The 19,225-nt window shown below is 44.2% G+C and overlaps 1 long non-coding RNA gene across 1 annotated transcript; it reads right to left on the bottom strand.

The window, feature by feature from the left end:
- Positions 1-9,928: 9,928 nt before the first annotated feature.
- Positions 9,929-18,171, bottom strand: LOC135295479 (uncharacterized). Its single transcript, XR_010357590.1, has 3 exons — positions 18,050-18,171; positions 16,442-16,526; positions 9,929-10,080 (listed from the first exon to the last, which is right to left on the bottom strand). It is a non-coding gene; the product is annotated as an uncharacterized LOC135295479 (long non-coding RNA).
- Positions 18,172-19,225: the final 1,054 nt, after the last annotated feature.

Below are 19,225 nucleotides of genomic sequence, written 5' to 3'. Positions count from 1 at the left end.
GCCACTGGCCTTCTTGGCCAGCTGGGCACAGCTGGCTCATGTTCAGCTGCTGCTGACCAGCATCCCCAGGTCCTTTCCTGCTGGGCAGTTTTCAGCCACTCTGCCCCCAGCCTGCAGTGCTGCAGGGTTGTTGTGACCCAAGTGCAGGACCTGTTACTTTTGCTTCTTGAACCTCACACAATTGGCCTCAGCATATGGAACCAGCCATGCAGCTGAGTCTGGCCTGGTTCTGCTGTTTCAGACCCTGTCTTTCCCTGGTTTGACCTCCTGTGGCTCTACCACAGGCTCCTCTCCTGCATTTTCCTTCCCCCTTCCTGGTGTCTCCACACACACTGCCTCCCACCCTTCTACCCAGTCTTGGGCCCATGCAGCACTTCTTTCACGTGACTGGTGCCCAAAGGTTCTGTCTCTGCATCAAATCCTTGCCTTTGCCCTCAGCACGCATTGAGCTGGGGACAGAACGGCCAGGAGGCAGCACTGGTGATGGGACCTGGTCAGCCCCCAGGTGAGCATGGTATGTCCTTCCTTTTCCTCCATGCCTGTCCTTAGTACATTCAGTCTCTTCACTGCCTGCCACACCAGGATTTTCAGGCCAGGTACCTGCTGCCTGTGCTGATATTCCTCACTGGACGAGTCACCTCAGGTCTGCTGCTTGCCTTGGGACCCCACTCAACCCAGTGACGCATACAACTTGGCTGCCTCTGCCAACTCCCACTGTGAGTTTCCATGTTTCTCTGCACAAATCTGGCTCCTTCCAAATGCCAGGAGTCACATTCTAAGCCTTTTTTTTTAACCTCTGTTTTCAATGTTTTTCTTAATAAGTCCTCACAGTACTCATTTGCTCACAGGAAAGCCACAACTGTTATTTCTGGGGACCAAGAAAAGGTGGTGGAAGAATCAATAAAAGTCAGCAGATGTAAATTTGAGGTGGTAGATGTTGGGAGGACTGCTGGGGTAGCCAGAGGCAGGGAACCTATGCTGTTGGACAGTGCATGCTAAAGGGAAAAAAAAATAAGATAGGGAAGAAAGCAAGCCTGCCAATTTTAGTCCAAAATACCAGGAATCTTATAAAAGAGCAAGAGATGTTGACCTGCTCTTCTGGACTCAACATCACCTCTTTAGCCCACATTACTGCCCTTCTGCAACTGCACAAGTGCATTTGAAGTCATTGCTTTGAATAGCTTCAGAAGAAAAAACACACTTGAGTCAGGGCATGCACAGCAAGTCTGGTATCACGAAACACCACATGGGTCCTGAGATGTGTGTTGGGGCATCAGGCTAAAAAGCAGCAGGCTAAAAACCACAGGCATTGCTTGTCCTGCCAGAGTGCCTGGAGGTGATGGTATCCAAAAACACTGTGGAGAAACCCCTTCAGTGGGACCAGGCTGGAGGAGGTGCAGAGGACCTGTTTGCACTGCTTTGCTACCCAGCAGCTTTCCAGGGCCAGACCAGAGTTCAGAGGATGCCACAGCTGTGTCTGCACCATAGATCTCCACAGATGTCAACTTTACCCCTCAGAGCACTGCTTGCTGCTCCCTTTCCTTGACTACATCGTCCTGGTCACCTCTTGTCTTCCAGGTGTGGTGCTGAGAGGGTGCCAGAGCTGGCAGCACCCATGGGCTACACCGTACCAACACATTGCTTCTGTAGGCCATCAGTCTTGGAAGTGGTGTCATGGTCCAGGAAAAGCTGCTTTCCCAAGGACAGTGGCTGATTTAAAGATACAAAACATATTGTTCCTCCTTCTCTGTTGGGAAGGTGTCCCACAAAAGTGCCTAAAAAGCATAGGACAGAACTCAAGAGGGCTGCATACAGCCTTCAGACTTAGGGAATGTGCCATGGCTAATGCCAGCAGAGGAGAGCTACTGCATGATCTTCTATCAGCCATTTGAACTGAGGCCTGCATTTGGCTAAATCCACCATCTCTGGAATTAATTTGCCATTGAGTCTTCTTCTTACGGTGGAAAGGCAAAGCCTTGGTGGGAATCCCTTTGCATGAAGACTCCTTGCATGATGCTGCAGGCACCTGATTTGTGGGTGCCCTCTGTCCCCATCCTCTGTTCAGGGCTGGCACTGGCCCCTGCTCTGTGTGTGTGTGTGTGTGTGTGTGTGTGTGTGTGTGCAGCTCTGTGCTTACTGCAGTGATTTCCCAGTGGGCCAGGGAGGAAAAATGAAAAGGAAAATGAAATTGCAAAACCACGTCTGCTCTGTGGGAAGTGCTCAGGTAGCATGAATTGTCACAGAGATGAGGCAACCCCCTACCACTTCCTAAATAGAGACAGCAAGGGTATGCAACACTAGTAAAACTAAAATGATCATCACCTTCCCCTTGAAGAATTCATAGACTTCTGAATTTATCCTCCTGATTGCTGTAAAAGATGCTCTTTTTTTCCTTTTATTTTTATATTTGTTTGTAAATATAGTAAGTTGTACCACCCTTTTACAGTTTTATAAGAGAAGGCATCTCGACCACAAGTCATTGTGTGGGTGCTGAAATCCCATACAGCAGGCAGGGCCACGGCAAGGTCCTGTGGAGAGAAGCAGAAGTGAAAAAGTCAGTGGAAAGTGAAAAGGTAGTGAAAAAGTGGGGGACGGAACAAGGTTGCCTGTGGGAAGTGGTCCCATGCAGGCAGCCTCCTTGGTGTTTGCTGCTGTCCAGGCAGTCCCTGGGCTCATGTATGAGACATTCAGATATGATCCCCTTAACAGCTTCGCTTCTCAAAATCTCCACACCTCTAACACCATGCCCCCACCAAGGATTTACTTGTGTTTCTGAAATGCCTTTCCTCTGCGACATCCTTGAGGAATAATATGGACTTCACAACATGTGAGATGAGAGCAGCTGAGTCATGTCTTCCCTCTGTGCTCCCCAAAGTGGGAAGCTGCTCAGGCCCGGAGGCAAAAGCAAAATTTGGTTTTAGCTGCCTGAAACAAACCTGTTTTCCCTCCTTGCCCGTGGTGTTTACTGAGAGTTCTATGCCAGAGGAAACAGGGTGCAAGGCCACGACCACACCAAAGAGTTCCCCCTCTCTGTTGTCCTGGGAGTCAGAGCAGCAGCGACAGGGGCTCACTGGAACGCTCCTGCTGGGGTCTCATGGGCAGCTGGAACAGCCACCAAGACCCACAGCCCCCAAGTGTTCCACCCACCCCATCTTGACAATGAAGGGGAGCACCCCAACCCTTGAACCACAGGACCCCAGCACAGCTTGGAGGACCACTTCCACCTATAGGCAATGGAAAATCCAGGCACAAAATCAGTTTAATTCAGGTCTGCAAAATGGTGATGTCAGGATGTCACGATGTCAGGATTTTCCTTCCTTTCTCAGTCCAGCTGTAGGCTCCTGCCCTCACATAACCCTCCTTAGCAAGTTGCTCCCTTAGCCTTTAGCAGCAGTGAAGAATTCACTCCTGCAGTCACTGTTCTTCCTTCCCAGAGGCAAACATGGCTTCGTCCTTTTGCATGCTTTCTGGGAAATTTTGGCTTTGGCTCAGTCAGAAGGGCTCTGTGGTGCCTTGGCAGAGTACTCCAAAGAGATGGAGATCCCCACAGTGTCCAATCAGGCCTTTATATATTTATTTTCCTGATTGCAATATACTTTTATGGCCAAAAAGAATTGGATACTTCAGGTTGAAGTCACTCTTTATTTTTATTATAGTGTTTTATATTCACAATTAATTATGAATTATGGGTTAATTATGATGGTCAGTCTGCTTTCAACTTTTTATACTTCTCCAGCAACTTCTGTAACAAATTCCTTACAAACATGGAGCCATGTTGAAGCTCACTCTGAAGAGCTTTGTAAAACTGTACAGTTACAGGATTTTTTATGTTCATTTTTATACTGTTTGGGAGTCAGGTCTGAACTGAGGGTGATCAATGGAAATTCACTGTAATTGTAATATCTTTCAGTGCTGAGCCCTTTACAAACCCTTCAGCCCACCTCTGTCTCTTCTATCATTTCATTTGTCCCTCTGTTTTTCAGTTCAGGAGTTGATATTTTCACTGGGCTTTTACAATACAGTATTGTACAATATCATGACTGCTTTCTGTGAGAAAGCACTAAACAAATACAGCCATAGAATCACATTATTGTTAAGGTTGGGAAAGGCCTCCAAGACCAGCTGTCAACCCAGCACTGTCGAGTCCACCACTCAGCCATGTCCCTGAGTGCCACATTTGTACATCTTTGTGTCTCCACACACGATGACTCAACCGATACCTCAGGCAGCCTGATCCAATACTTGATCACTCTTTCCATGAGGAAAATGTTCTTAATACCCAATCTAAACCTTCTTTGGTGCAACTCGAAGCCATTTCCTCTTGTCCTATTGCTTATTACTCGGGAGAAGAGACTGATCCTTTCCTTGCTAAACTTCCTTTTGCATAGTTCTGGAGACCCATAAAGTCTCCCCTCAGTCTCCTTTTCTCCAGACTAAACAATCCCAACTCCTTGAGCTGCTCCCCACATAACTTGTGCTTCAGAACCTTTACCTTCAGTCATGGAATCACAGAATAGTTGAGGCTGGAAAGGATGTCTGGAGGTCATCTTGTAGTGCATGAAGTCTGTCTGACAGACCAAAAGTGTGATCCTCTTCCTGCTTGTGGCAACTTAGATCTGAAGTTAACATTTTCTGTTAGCTTTATTTTCTATTGCAGACCTGTGGTTAAGCCTGAGTTGATTTCTTTGGCAATGTGCTTGGATTGTTTTGAGAGGCAAACTCCAGAACTTCCCAGAGGATATCAGAAGTAAAGCTTTGTCTGTTCCCCCGGGGCTTCCAATTAGGATAGGATCCATTTGCCCTGCAAAATACGAACTCTCATTTTGCACAGCAGGTGCAACATTACTGACTTACAGAGCCAGAGAAGTACTCAGGCTAGGTAGGGCCACTGAGGCTCATCCTTCCACCAACTTTCCACAAACGTGGGTGGGGGTGCAGTCCATCCCCTTCCCCAGGCCAGTGAGAGGCATATGAGAGGAGGATTGCAGAAAACAGGAAAACATCTCCTGAGTGTGGAGGTCAGCCTGAAGTCAGGAGGTACCTCAGTGTAGGGAAGGAGCAAACCTGAGCCAGGATTTGAAGTAGAGGCAGCCCAGCTGACAGAGCCACCGTTACCTGCATGTAACAGCAGCACACTCATCAGCTGCTGCCAGCAGTGCCAAATCCTATTTTCCAGGTCATCAATCTTACCAGTCACTGCAAAACATTATGTAACTTCACTCTACTTGATATTCAGCTTTCATCACATCTCTGTAAGGCTTAAGCCAAAGATCTGGGCAGATTTTGCAAAATCAGATCCAGTCAGTTAATGGGTGCCTCATGTTTTTGTTGTTGTGGCTCAGCGTGTGTTGCTCCCTGCCTCTGAGACACTGTGTCTCATTCACATGGGTTGTCCAAGGGCTGTCAGGCGTCCCCCCAAAAGCTTACTAAAGCGTGCTGCCGAGCTTAATGGAGTGGGCCATGCAGTTGAATGTCTGGGAGAAGCACATATCCATGTGATGACATGAGTTACTAGGCTTGGCTTTGCTGGAGTGGCTTCTGTAGAGCTGAGCCTGTGGCAGGACCAGCACTGGCTGGCAGGACCCCAGTCTCGCCCTCCATCCTCGCTGGTGGGAGAAGCACACAGTCCAGAGTGAAGAATAAACAGGGTGTGCTCAAAAGAAGGAGCTCATCACTTTGAAACCCCAGTAAAAGGCTGTGTGTCGTGTCAGCATTTCCCAGAGCATCCCTTAGGGCTGCCACACAGCCCACAGGGTTGGGTTTTTTGCTCCTTGCATCAGCATTGCCTAAAATATTAATTCACATTAATTTCTGTTCTTTCAACCCACAGTCCTCAGTCCAATGTCACCCAACCACACAAAGCTTTACAATTCCCTGTATCTCTCCTCCACCTTATTCTATTTGAAAATTTTGCAAAAGGCAGACTTTCAAGATGTGACAGACCAAGAGGTAATAAAATGAGGACAGCCTTAGTGGGCCAGACCAGAAGTCTGTCTAAGCAGGAATTCTGATGGTCTCTGGATGGAGAAGGAAGTTAATGCACGGAAAGAGTGAGAAACAGCATGGGAGAACCCATTGTACAGCTTTCCAGCTGGATAGCAAGCCTACTGCAGCTTAGATAAGCTAATATCTAAGACCATAAATGTAGAAACAATCACAAATCTTCCCACCCCCTGTATGTGAGATGCATTGCTGACTTTTTTCCTCAACATGCCATGTGGGTGTGACAACAAAAACCAATTAAAATGTTAAAGTAAACTTTCCACAAAATTCACCATAGGGCTGCTAATACAATTGTCTCCTGCAGGACCAGCTGGGGGATCAGGCACTCCTGAGAGATGTGAGTTGCTTTGCCAGGGCACCATTAGACAGCACTTGGATTTGGACAGTCATGGCCAGCCCTGCCTGGAATTCAGATGTGGCTCCTATTCACAAAATTTTTCCCACCTGCTCTTTGCTAACATTTAATATCTGTGCAGTTCATGCTCACAAACACTTCAAAACCTAGCTAGTCACCACGGGCTAACTCTGCATTTAAATATCTGTGGAGGACAAATATCCTTATCATTGTATGTTTAGGATAGGACAAATGGCTCTCTGCCTTGAGTTGGTTAGAGGGATGACTGGTTGGTATGAATCACAAATGCTGTAGTGCAATACATAATTCCAGATTGAGCACGGTGTTATGGCACATGGTTATGTTCCCTGATTTGATGGCTTATTTAACTAATCAGCACAGCAGGAGCAGTTCGTTTCAACTATTCCAATAAATGAGAGCTCTGTAATTTGCACATGCAGCTGTAATAGTTGTAATGCTTCATTCCTGCTGTGCTGCTTAGTTACATAAACCATCTAGTTGGAATCAATACTTATTTACTGTACCTAATCAGCACAGTTTGAATTATAAACTTTCAGAATTTGCATATAAGGTGAGCAGCTGAGATTTCCCCCAGGTACAAATATCTGAGAGTTTCTTAATCCGTTCAAAAGGTCAGGAGAAACGGATGTAAAGAGCAGCAGAATAACTAACAGCCCATGTGAAGGCTTTGTTAGGTCTTTTCAAGGGAAATGCAGGGGTTTGACATTCATAACAAGAGGCTGCTGGAAACCATGAAGGAAATACACAAGAGCAGCCTCTCCTGTGCTGCAGGAACTTTGACCAGTAATTTTCTGTCAGCTTTCAATTATCAGTGGATGGGCTGATGGGCTGGAAGCAGAAGGAGGAAATGAAGGTCTGGATCCCATCACGAAGCTGGTGACATTTAACAGCACCTGGGGTGGGCAGGGGCTGGTGAAAACCTCCATGCACATCAGAGCTTCTGACTCTCAGCTGTGAACCCATCCATTTCTTACCTGATATCTAACAGATAGCAGAGATTCAATGTCCCTATCTCAGGCACACAAGGCTCATCCTGTGTAACACTGCTTCTCTTCAGGCCCCCTCAAGTCTGAGCTCTTGCCAAAACTGGTATTAGCAGCAAAAGATAGCTTAAAGGATGGCTGACCACACACTCCATAGCCCATTCTGGCATCCTCCTTGAAATGCTGGCCACAGAGTACCCCCGGTGCCATTGGGGTGAGCTGTGCAGGAGGCAGAGAGGTCTCTGCTTTCATGGGCAGAGGGGCTGCTGGGCCAGCTGGGGGCCAGGGCTCTGCTGGACTCATCAAGGTGGCAGCCAGGATCTGCCCAACTTCCCCTCACAGTTCACACCTTGAAAGATTAAAAGAGCACTGTACCCTATGTCCATTTGAAAAGGAACTGGACAATTTTGATTACCAAGATAATTTTCTCCTTGTATAAAAATAATTGAAGGAAGAGAGGGGAAGCTGAAAAGAACTTCATCCTCAAAATGACACAGCTTAGAATTCCTAGTTCTCAAACAGGTTTGTCTTGTCAGTTCTGTTTTGATTTCAATTTAAGATATTTGTTTTAATAGAATATTCTCCTGGATGAATGCACAGCCAGTTTGTCACAAACATGTTTAATCAGAGCAGATGGAAGGCAAAAGCTGGTGATTGCTGTGAGCTCGTGTGCCTTCACATGGTACATCTGGGTTTGCCTTTCAGAACTGGCTCCAGGCTCCACAGTGGTCTACGCAAAACTGAGTTTTTCAGCCCAAAGCAGGCAGATGAAATGAGCTTGCCTGGGGAGACAGATTTGCTGCCCTGGCTACCCTGGTCTGGGAGAAGTTGTTGTCTCTGCTGGTGTCCCAGCACAACCCTGATCCCTTTGGGAGCAGCAAGCTGGGGAACACTGCTTCTTGTGTGTCAGTTCTTGGTGCCTCAGCCCTCCAGCTGAACACCCCTCTTAGCTCACCTGCACAGGCACCTGATTCTGCTTTCAGTGTTTCAGCACACCTGAGCTGTCTGTTTGAAATAGCTGCAGTGGCACAGGTCATGGGGCAGCAGCTGGAGGCAGGTCTGGTTCATTGGGGTATCTTACATACTCATCTTTAAGCATTAAGCACGTGTTTTAAAACAGAGGTAAAAAGAAGACATTTCCTGGCAGACAATCTGCTGGGTGTTATATTCCTGTATTTGGAAAGCACTGAGATACCCGGAAAAGCTTGTGGACTCAAAATGTTTCCCTGAAACGGGGTACCTGCACCATGGAAAAAATATCCCAGTACCATGGCACCAAAACACCTCACAGACCACAGCCCTCTGGGCATCAGCTTGCTTTGTGAGTCTCCCTCTGGCTTTTCCAGCCATGCTAAAGGAAATTACATCAAACATGACAGCCTGCTCCCCTAGGCTTAACAGGGCAGGTCCCTGTAAAGTGATAAAGGCTCTGAATGGGGGCCATCCCAGCAGATGAAGGCCAATGCCCTGATGAGGGTGGGTTTTGTTCCCAACATACTGAAAGGCTTAATGAGGCAAAGATACAGCCTCTGCATGTGCTTTCCCCAGTAAACCAGGGTGAGATCTTTTTATAGGACAAAGTGAAGTATGTGAGCCTGCAAGATCAGAAATCTGTGCTTCTAAAGCAAATGCAGCACACCAGTGAGCTACACTGGAGCTATCTTCTAGAAGATACACGAGTATCTTCTAGAAACAGTTTTAAGATCAGCATGTAGAATACTATGTCCCAGGGTTAATTTTTGCTATTATTGGAATCCGTTTACTAATAGGAATCCTCTGACATACCTAGAACACCTTCACCCCCACTACCTGTGACTGCAGAGATGGACATCTGCTCTGAAATTCAACAGAAACCCCTTCAAAGCCCACAGTGTTGTTAGCAATATTTGCATCATGGCACTTGGTTGCAGCATGCTTTTCACAGCATCCCATAACCTGAATGTATTTCCTAGCTCAGCTTCGTGGGATGCTGCACAAAAAAGTATTATTTGAGCACTACTCAGATCTCAGCTTGCCCTTGTATCCACAGTGTGCAAATCCTGTGACCAAAAGAAACAGATTGAATACAAACCTGTACAGATTTTCCACCTACAAGTCCATTCACTCTGATGGCATCTGCCTGAGCCTGGGGAAAATCTGGTTAAGTTAAGGAAATTGAATCTCAGTATCACTTTGGGCATCAGAGGATCCCCTCCCTTAGGATACAGGTACCAGCAAAGACATGCAGTTATCCTGGTGCACAAAGGTGCTGCCCAGTGTAAGGGCATACCTTTGCACATGTGTTCCCAGTACAGGAGTACCGAGGAGACCTGGACTGAGCTGCCCAGGAGGTGCCTGCCCCTCTGCTCCTCCCCACTTTGCTTATTTGCTGGGGTTGCTCTGCACTTGCCAGTTTTGTTGTTCTTTAAAACACATCACAGTTGCTATTGCATTTGCAACCTGAGTTTGTCCCAATGAACTCAGGTTTTGGCTTTGCTGCATTGTCAGGGGGTTCTGTTGGGGTGCCTGTTGCTGTGTTCAGGTTATGGGTGGAATCTGGCAGAAAAATGCAGGTGTTTCCCCCTTCACTTTTTATTTCATTCAGAATATGTTTTCAGTCATTAGTTATTCTGTGTCCATGAGAGCTTCAAATACCTGAGTAGAGGTGGATGCTCAGATGTTTGAGTTGGTGCTTGGGTTTACTCCACCACTTCAGATGCAGACAGCTGAAATACAAGACTAGGAAAAAATCAAAGCATTTCACAATGTTTCCATTGGGGTTTTTTTGTTGCTCAACAAAGGGTGTTATGTTTTCCTGATATGTTGGTCCCAGATTTTAAGTAGCTGTCTTCCCTCCTGACACAGCAGAAATTCTATGGTGTGAAAGACACTCCTTTCATTTTCATCTCACATTTCTGCCAATACCCATATATACACCTACATTTAGTCATACAGCTCTCTCCATGACAGGGAAGAAAGCAATTCTGGCATGAATATACTTGTTCACATGCTGAATTTTCATTTGCTTGAATAAAATTCCCTCTCCACACATCTGTTTATCCATCCATCCAACTAATCATCCATCCACACAAGCAGAAAAACCCATAAAAATATTTGCAGAAAAACAACCCAAAAGGGGTACAGTTGCAGCTGTAACAAACTGTAGGTAATGGAGAATCTTATTTTTAGATCTTTTTTGACAACCTATCCCTCTCTGATTTATGCTGTGCTGCCAGTATATTTATGATGGGAAAACTAGTTAAAGAAAACAATTAGTTGTTGGCTGAGTAGTTTTTAAAACTCTGCTTTAGTGCAGCTGTTTACCTTTTGAAATATTAGGAAATTATCAGGAAAGGTAACTTGGAGAGGAATTTTGCTGAAATCTTTCCTCTGGTGTGTTTTTTCAGGCAGGTGTACTAAGTAATAAGAGAGTTCTGCTTTCTGACAGAAGGCATGTAGGTTAGAAATGCAAATGTTTAAGAATGAAATTTGTTTAACCTCGAGAGGGGGAGGCTCAGGGGGGACCTTATTGCTCTCACCACCTCTCTGAAAGGAAGGTGTGGTGAGGCTGATCTCTTCTACCATGCCTGCAGCGAGAAGACCAGAGGAAATGGCCTTAAGCTGAAACAGAGGAGATACAGATCAGATACTGGAAAAAATCTTTCACTGTGACAGAGGTCAGGTCTTGGGAAAGGTTGCCCAGGGAGGTGGTGAAGTCACCACCATGCCTGGAGGTCTTTAGGAGGCATCTGGATCTGGTGCTGGGTGATGTGGTTTAGTGGTTACAGTGCTGGGTTGATGGCTGGACTGGATGATCTTAAAGGTCTCTTCCAACCCTAATGATTCTATGATTCTACTGTCATTATAATGAACATGGTACTATCGAATGATGGAGGGAAGAGCTCTGCACAGTAATGTTCAGGTAGATTTTCTGCTTAAATCTTCCAGGTGCAACTTCAGTGATCCTTTAGGAGTCAGAAATAGATGTGAAAGAGGTTACACAAAATTAAGTCTGACAAAGGAATATATCTGCGGAGAAATATTTAAATATTTTTGCTCCTTCACATTGTTTTGGCACCACAGGCAGTAGATCTTGCTGTGAAGGTATGAAAATTACTTATTTTATTCCTCTTTGACTGGTTGCAAGTTTGTGATACAATATAGGATACCCCAAGAATACCTAAGCAGTGCTAAATAAATGATCTTTGAATGAAATAGTCAATTGTTTCAGCATCCTTCACCATCTCCCCTGTCTTCCTGCATGCCTCATAATTTCCTAGCTCTACCTCCCACAAAAACATGACCAAAAATTAATGTCCACTGTCCCTCACCAGGTCTTTGTTGCTTTAGCTCCTCCTTGGGCTTGACGGATTTTGCCCAGCCATCCTCCCTGGAAAACAACATCTATCCAGCTCTGTCATGCAGTACTCTTTTGCCTTTGGGTGGTCCCTGCTTATCCCTTGGAATCCAACAGGAAAGGTGCAGTAAACAGCAAGTGAGGGAGGTTCCTGATGGGAATTTCCCCCTTGATCAGCTCCACTGAAGGGTCTTGGCCAGGTCAAACACAGAAGCATTTGCAAGCATGTGCTTCCATGGAGACGGTCATACATCTTTTTTAGGAAAACCTGACATCATAGGAACATCAATGTCAGCATGGGACATGCCAGCCTACAATCCTGAGCTTGTGCTGCTCTCTTTCCCTTACAGTCACTCAGGAGGTTTTCCATTATTTGTTCCTTACACACCAAAGCCATTGATTGATTGATATCTCCATCCTAAGGAAGTGTCTAGATTCCCTGGGGCTTTGATACCATCAATAATTTAGATTTTGCTTCAGCTGTGAGCATCGCTTCTGCTGGTCCCCAAGGACTGTGCCCTGCCCTGGCCTGCTCTGCCCTGGGCATCCTCATTATTTTACAGAGGGCAGTTCATCTATAAAAGCTATTGACAAATCCATGTCAAAGGGAAAGCAGAAAAATCTGTAGGCGATCAGATTTCGATGTCTTTGGTTTTAACATTAAGGCTGCAGTTCATTTCAACACCATGGATTTTGTTACCACTAGAAAGGTGTGTTGAAGCCTGTGGACTGAATAATCTTACAGGGTACTGGAACTTAGCCTCTAAATTAGGGAAATTGTGTAGTTCAGTTGTAAAAATGGAATGTGTTGAGCTAACACAAGGAAAGTCAATTCCCTGTTAGCTCCCAGCATTTCCAGGTCAATTTAGGGCATGCACATGACAGAACGTGACAGTGGGGAGAAAACGGGCATATTTCATTCCCTGCCTTTCAGATTCCAATAGCAATGATGAACTCTGGCCAAAGCACTTGTTTGAGAATTCATGATCAATAGAGGTTATTGGGCCTTGGCCTTAGGTCAAGCAGGTCCCTAGGGGTCATTAATATCTATTAAACGCTCTGCATCTCTTTTATTGCAGTTTAAATGATGAGTAACTGTGAGTTACAAGAGTGTTTGCCATATATCAAGTGTTTCAAGATTGCTAAATCTGAAATACATTAACAGGGGCAAACTGAGCTCTAATTAAATGTTTGTTACCATTGACTTGTACTTTCTGTCACAGACCCGATGGTTGGGCTGTACTGAAAGCTGATGTGAAATAAAACTTACAATGCTTTGCAGAAAGAAGGAAAAAGAGATACTGGAAGATACAATACAAAGTTATCTTCTGCAATGCCATTTACTAAATGAGGTCTTTAGCCTCTTCTATCTGAGATACACTTTATATTGGCAGCATGAGTCTTGGAGGAGGCACAAAGATGGGGGAAACAATGAGAGAGGGAGTGTATTTTACATACGTCTCATTTTCAGAAAAAGAGAAAAGAAAACATGAAATGAAACAGTTTCTTAATAGATAATGTATTTTCAATAACAAAAAAAAAGCATTCTGAAGAACTTTATATTAAATTGACCACAATGGACAAAGTAATATTTTCAACATGATTTGAAGGGCAAAAAAAGAACCAGTGTGAAAGAGAAGCCGCTGTGAGCCACACAGTTATTTTCTAAAATGAAAAGTCCAATACATCTCTCAGGAAAAAAAACTAAGCATTTCTGGGTATGGGAAGTGCTTCTGGCCCTAGACTAAGAAATCCATATGAAATTTCCCAATATTGGGTGTAAACCTTTGCCTGAGGCATCCATCTGCACGGTGACTTTTTCTGGTGCAGGGTTGTGTATTCATGCTGGACTGGACACAGGGAACAATTTTGGCAGCTAATATACCACTGACCTCTGCTGGGAGTAATCAGACACATTTAGCTTCTGTCCTGGGTCCTGTGCTGCTCAGATGTGGTGGAGATTCCTCTGGAAGAGGCTGATGTGTGTGCATACATATATATATATATGTATAGATAAGATATGCACACCTGTGTGTAGCTGTATGCACCCCACATCCTTCCATCCTTGCTGTCTGTCACTGCAATTTCCCAGGTGCCAAGTGGTTCAAAGAAGTAAAATCCATCCTGGACTTACAAAATGAAACTTTCTTGGCAGTGAGGAAGATTTAGACCTAAAGAGAAGAACCCCTACCAATTTTCTCTAGAATATAACATCATACACACATAAACGTACAAGATTCATGGATGTTTGAGTTCCTAAGGGTTGAAGGGCCATGACAGGATTCTAAAGGCCTGGCCTGGAACTGATGTGGCTGAAAAGCAGAGGTGTTTGTAATGATTGGCACAATTTCCAGTTTCCTGATGGACACACTGCAAATGCACTGAGAATGAGCAATACAGTTCCAGTTAAGCAAAGGTTTAAACTGGCAGTGAACAAAACAGAGACAGACTGTGCAAACAAAAGAGCTCAAATAAAGAGGTGTTGTAGAGGAATCGTCACCTTTCCCATCTATGGCTAGTACTGAATCATCTTGTAAATAAAGAAAAAAGATCTTTCTCTCTGTGACATCCATATTCAGTCAGTGGCTCAGAGAAGAACACAAGCTGGAAGCAGCCCATTGGAGAAAGTGGTTTGACAGGAAGTGTCAGAGATTATAAACTGAATTATTTTGTTCCCTTATAGAGAGTGGAACAAAGCAATTACTGTAGAGCAGAAAACAGATCAAATGACCATACAATGGGGTAGTGAAGGAAATTCAAAATACCACATGAAATTTTGTTCAATCATGTTGAAAATTGGTACTGGCCATACAATTAACAGCTCACAGAACAGGGCTACATCTAAAGTCTGCTCTGTCCATGAAAAAAAGTCAGGCTATGATAAAACGACAAATCATTCAGATTGAACAAAAAAATATAGACCAGCAGGATTTATTCCCATAGTGAAACACTCTAGCAGCATTCCAGTTATCTAGGTATTACAGGAATTTATTGTCACAAGGACAGAAGATTAATCAGGTGTTAAGACTGGAGACAGCAGTGAAAAAAGACTGATCTTGATTATGAAAAAAAAGAAATTACAAGATTTAATGAGACACGATCTAGTGTAGTTGAAGAAGAGAAAAGAGGCCAGATTACAGGACAGAGACAAGAACACAGAGTTGTCCACAGTGACAGATAATACAGAAAAGGCCAAAGGGAAGACATCTGGGTTTCATTGTAAGGAGCTTACATTTAGATGGTGAATAGACATGCATGAATGTAGAAGGAATTAAAGGCAAAGCTGAAAAAGAGAAGTTGAACTGGGTTAGAAGCTGAGCCAGAAAAACAATATCTGAAACTCTGGGAGAAGTTACAGTTGCTATTAGAGAGTATACAAGCAGAGAAAACAGAAATGAGAGGATGAATCAGGAGGGGGGAAAATATTTTAAATATATATAAGGAGAAGTATTTTTTCTTTTCTGGATGTTTGGATGATGTTTGGATGTCTGGCAATATCTTCACTCAAGTTGTCTCTCTAATATGGAGGGAAGCTGTCAGAAACAGAGGACACCAGCAAGAAAGGACTGGAATTAAAAAGATCTGGTTAGACTGCACCTCAAAGTGCAGCAGGATTTAGTTCCATTTTCAGACAGAAAATAATGAAGGTACCAGCTGCTAAACATTACTGATCAGCCATGGAGATCCATCCTGTGCTAACAAAAATTTCCATGTGACCTTCAAATAGCCACACAAAGTTGTTCAGCATTCTCCAGCTGGAAGGTGGCAGAAAAGACAACTGTGGCAAGTCCCACATGAAAAAGGAAAACCACATCCTTTGAGCTGTGCAGTCAGAAAAGACAGACGGCTATTTCTCCTTCCTTCAGGCTCTGTGGGCTGGTTTTTTTAAAGCAGCTCAGCCTTTGACAAACAAGAGCCATCTGTGGGCTGTCATTCTATCCCTCCCAGTTGCAATGGCCATACAGATGCTGTCAAACTCCCACTTTCACCTCCTGGTGGGTAACACTGGTCCACTCTCAGATAGCACAACATGGTCTTTCACCCACCTGTCTCTTCTAAAAACAAACAACAGTTCAACATCTTTATATATTTTCGGGGGTTTTTTGCTTATCTGAAGGAAAGAACACTCACTTTAATCTTCCCACTGCTTAAAATTCCTAAACATTTCTAGATAAATAATTTGGCCTATCCTTTCTGACCTTGAAGGACTTTTAGGCATGGTCATGGAGGCAGCTAGAACTAAGACTATCTGTCCTTATACAGGCCAGATGGTAGTATTTTTTTCCCATGTACATTTTTGTCATATGCCATATTAAACACATTGTTAGAGAGCTCTGCATTAGTACTGTAGCTTGTCCCTGTGCATATTTCTGGCAGCTCCTACGTTCTTATGAACATCCCAAATGAGACAGGAATGGATTTGCTATGTGAGATTGTCAGAGTCACTGGAGGAAAGATATTTTGCCAAAACCAGGTGCACAAAAAGATCTCCCACTGGGTTTTGACTGTGCTGAAATACTGAACTTACCACAGCTTTTGGGAAGTAACTTTGGAGCAAGGTAAGTAGCACAAAGTACTGGAACCAAAATTTCAGCAAAAAGCCTACAGCTTTTAAGAGCATAAAACCTGATATTAATGTGCACCCAATGTCATGCTTATTAATAACAGATATGGAAGAGTTAGCACAGAAGGAACACAGGACTAGCGAGGCAAAAGTTATTTTAGATTTGCTTATTTGATTACCTGGAACACAGTAAGGGTAGAAGCAGTAGGTGCCTTGTGCAGACAGAGCAGCGTAGGTTGTACTCATCAATATTGAAGCAATTACCTGTACAGATGTAATACCAGTGATCTGTTACAGCACTGAAACAGAAAGTGTTACTATATTGCTATTACACCTTGTTTAATGACCAGGGAAGGATCCTGGATGGGCAAATGCCAAGACCCTCTCTTCAGTCTTTATCTTAGGAGGTAATAGCTCAACTTACCAATTTGATTTGGTGGATTTCAATTTGGGAAGGAGAAAAATAAAAGTGCTTGAGTGAGCATTTTGTGGGTTGATTTGAGGCTTTGCTGATATTGATCAAGCTGTACTGGAAACCCAGGGGAAGAACTGCGGTTGCAAATTTCTTTGTGATTTAGATATTTGGGGTGGGATCCAGATCCAGCTTGGATTCCTCCACCTAGGTGTCTACGCTGCCAGCTCCAGCCGGGTGAATTTCTTCCCCTGATGCCCTCTGAGATGCCCTGTGGTCCCATGACACCTTCTCAGAGCTGGCAGAGAGGGCACAGTGATTACAGTGGGTCCATGCCCTGTTACAGCCGGCAGGAAGGATATCCTGCCCCATTTAAATCAGCACCAGGTTGACACCACAAATTGACTCTACATAAAAGCAAAGTTTTCAGCAGCTTTTCAATTCTGCTGCCACTTCATCTCTCAGGTGTGGTATGATCTGAAGCTGCAAATTCCTTAGCATATAGCAAGTTTTAAAACTAATGATCAAGTAAATTATCAACTATCCTGTTAATAATAGGTGGGTGACTTAGCTGGCTATATTGGTGAGTCTCTTTGTTTAGAGCACAGACAAATTGTTCTCTTGAGTTCTTGAGTTTTGGTCCTTGGCAGGTGGGCAGGTGTGTGTAAGCTGGAACAAGTAGAGGCATGCTGAATGGGTGAGACATATGGAGATGTGTCTGACTCCAACCAGACACCACAGATGAGAAAAACATTTTGAATTGCCACTCATGAGACCTTAGTTCTGGGCATGCATGAATGTGTGTGTGAGCAAGAGAAGGATTTGAGACCTTTCTGTACAATCCCCATGAAGAAACCCTTCCAGGCTCCCTCCACCTAACAAACCAGTGACACCCCAAATAAACAGCAAAGCATTCTGATTTTTCACCCCTTAATTCTTTACCAGAAAATCACTTTTCCTAGTACTGTGGGAAAACAAGTTGTTTTATAATAGGAAGAAACATTGAATCTCTTGTTTTTTACCACAGGACCTACAGATCCCTGTACCCTGCTCCTGTTCCCAGGGCACAAATCCTACACCCTTTTGTATACCTTACTGTAAGATAATGTTGATGCTCTAGCTGGAGGACAAGTGATGGCAGCCTTTTGCTCTTTTGGGCAGTGAATCTGGGTGACTCCTTTCTCCCCAGTGTCATTATAAAACAGACATGCCTTTGATATAAATACCTATTTCATAAAACCTTCCCCCCTTCATTGTCAAATGGGGTCATAACTGACTTGCAGAAGTCAGTGCAGGGAAATGACAAGCTGGTGGTCATTTAACTTTGTTTTTATAGTGAAGCAGGGTAAAAATACAGATGACAGCAAACACTCACTGGGCTGAGCTCCTGGGGAGAAGCAGAGGTGATGGTGGTATTGTCAGAGCAGGGCAGAAAAAAAATATTATCCCCAGAGGGGCTGCTGGGGAAACACCATCAATTCATCTCCTGGGTCCTCTGATTTCAGCAGCTCTGGAAGTTTCTGGAATGTAATCACCAGCTGCAGTAGGTGCTCAGATGCCTCATTCATCCCTCTACATCCTCTATTAGATGGGCTCATCTTTTACAAGAGGTTGCAGCTGAGGGGCACCCGTGAGTGTCTTCACAATCTTTAACTGTGAGCAGGTACCAGGAATGACCCGTGAGCAACTGAGGATATTTCCATTCAACTCCATTTCTTAACATGCTCCTTCTGCTCCTCCTCCCTCCAGGCTGTAGTTTGTGAGTAATGGGATTTGTCTGTGATAATCAATAATTCATTGCCTTATACATTTAATCTCTATATTTTCCTTGCAGAGTTTCTTTGCATATGGCTGAAAGCACCAGAAGAAAATAACCCTAGAAGTGACTGTAACAATGCATTTCTCCTCCCTGATCATTTAATTTTCTGATGAGGAGTCTTTATTCACCTGGGTGCTTTCCCAGCTAATGGGCTATTAAAAAATCCATCACTAATATAGTGAAAAATATGTTTTCTCCCTTCAGAACAATCACCAGTTTTCACATTAGCTGCACCTGGTGATGGCTGATGCAGCTAACCCTAGTTTTCCCTACAGGCAAGGTCACAGGTAATAAAGCCATAATCCTTACAACTGGTTATTATTAATTGCAGCAACCTTTATAAAAGGGTTGCCTGCCTGCCTGTGCAGCTCCATTTTCTTGTATCTGACCCCCATATTCAGTCCAGTTCTGCAGCTGTCGTTCCAGGAGCTTGAGATAAAACTGAACAGCTCCAAAAAGACAGGTGAGGGAATTCAGCCATGAAAACATCCCAGCATGTGGGGGATTTCCAAGTTGTCAGGTTCTTGTTTCTGCTGTCAGTGGGGAGCTCTAGAGATTTGTCCTCCTTTTTATGGACAGAGTCCTGTGGACCTTACCTCTGCTGTTAACCATGGAAGTCTAGGGATAGGGCACAAAGAATAAATTTCTTTATCTGTGTATGTAGGTATATGAAGTGAAAGAAAGCCTTGTCAGGCTAGGGGGCTGTCGTGTACGTAGGAGGTCATGTTATTC

This window comes from Passer domesticus, chromosome 2 (assembly GCF_036417665.1).
Source record: "Passer domesticus isolate bPasDom1 chromosome 2, bPasDom1.hap1, whole genome shotgun sequence".
NCBI lineage: Eukaryota > Metazoa > Chordata > Aves > Passeriformes > Passeridae > Passer > Passer domesticus.
The sequence above is the reverse complement of the archived record's forward strand: the minus strand, read 5'-3'. Positions and strand labels throughout refer to the sequence as shown.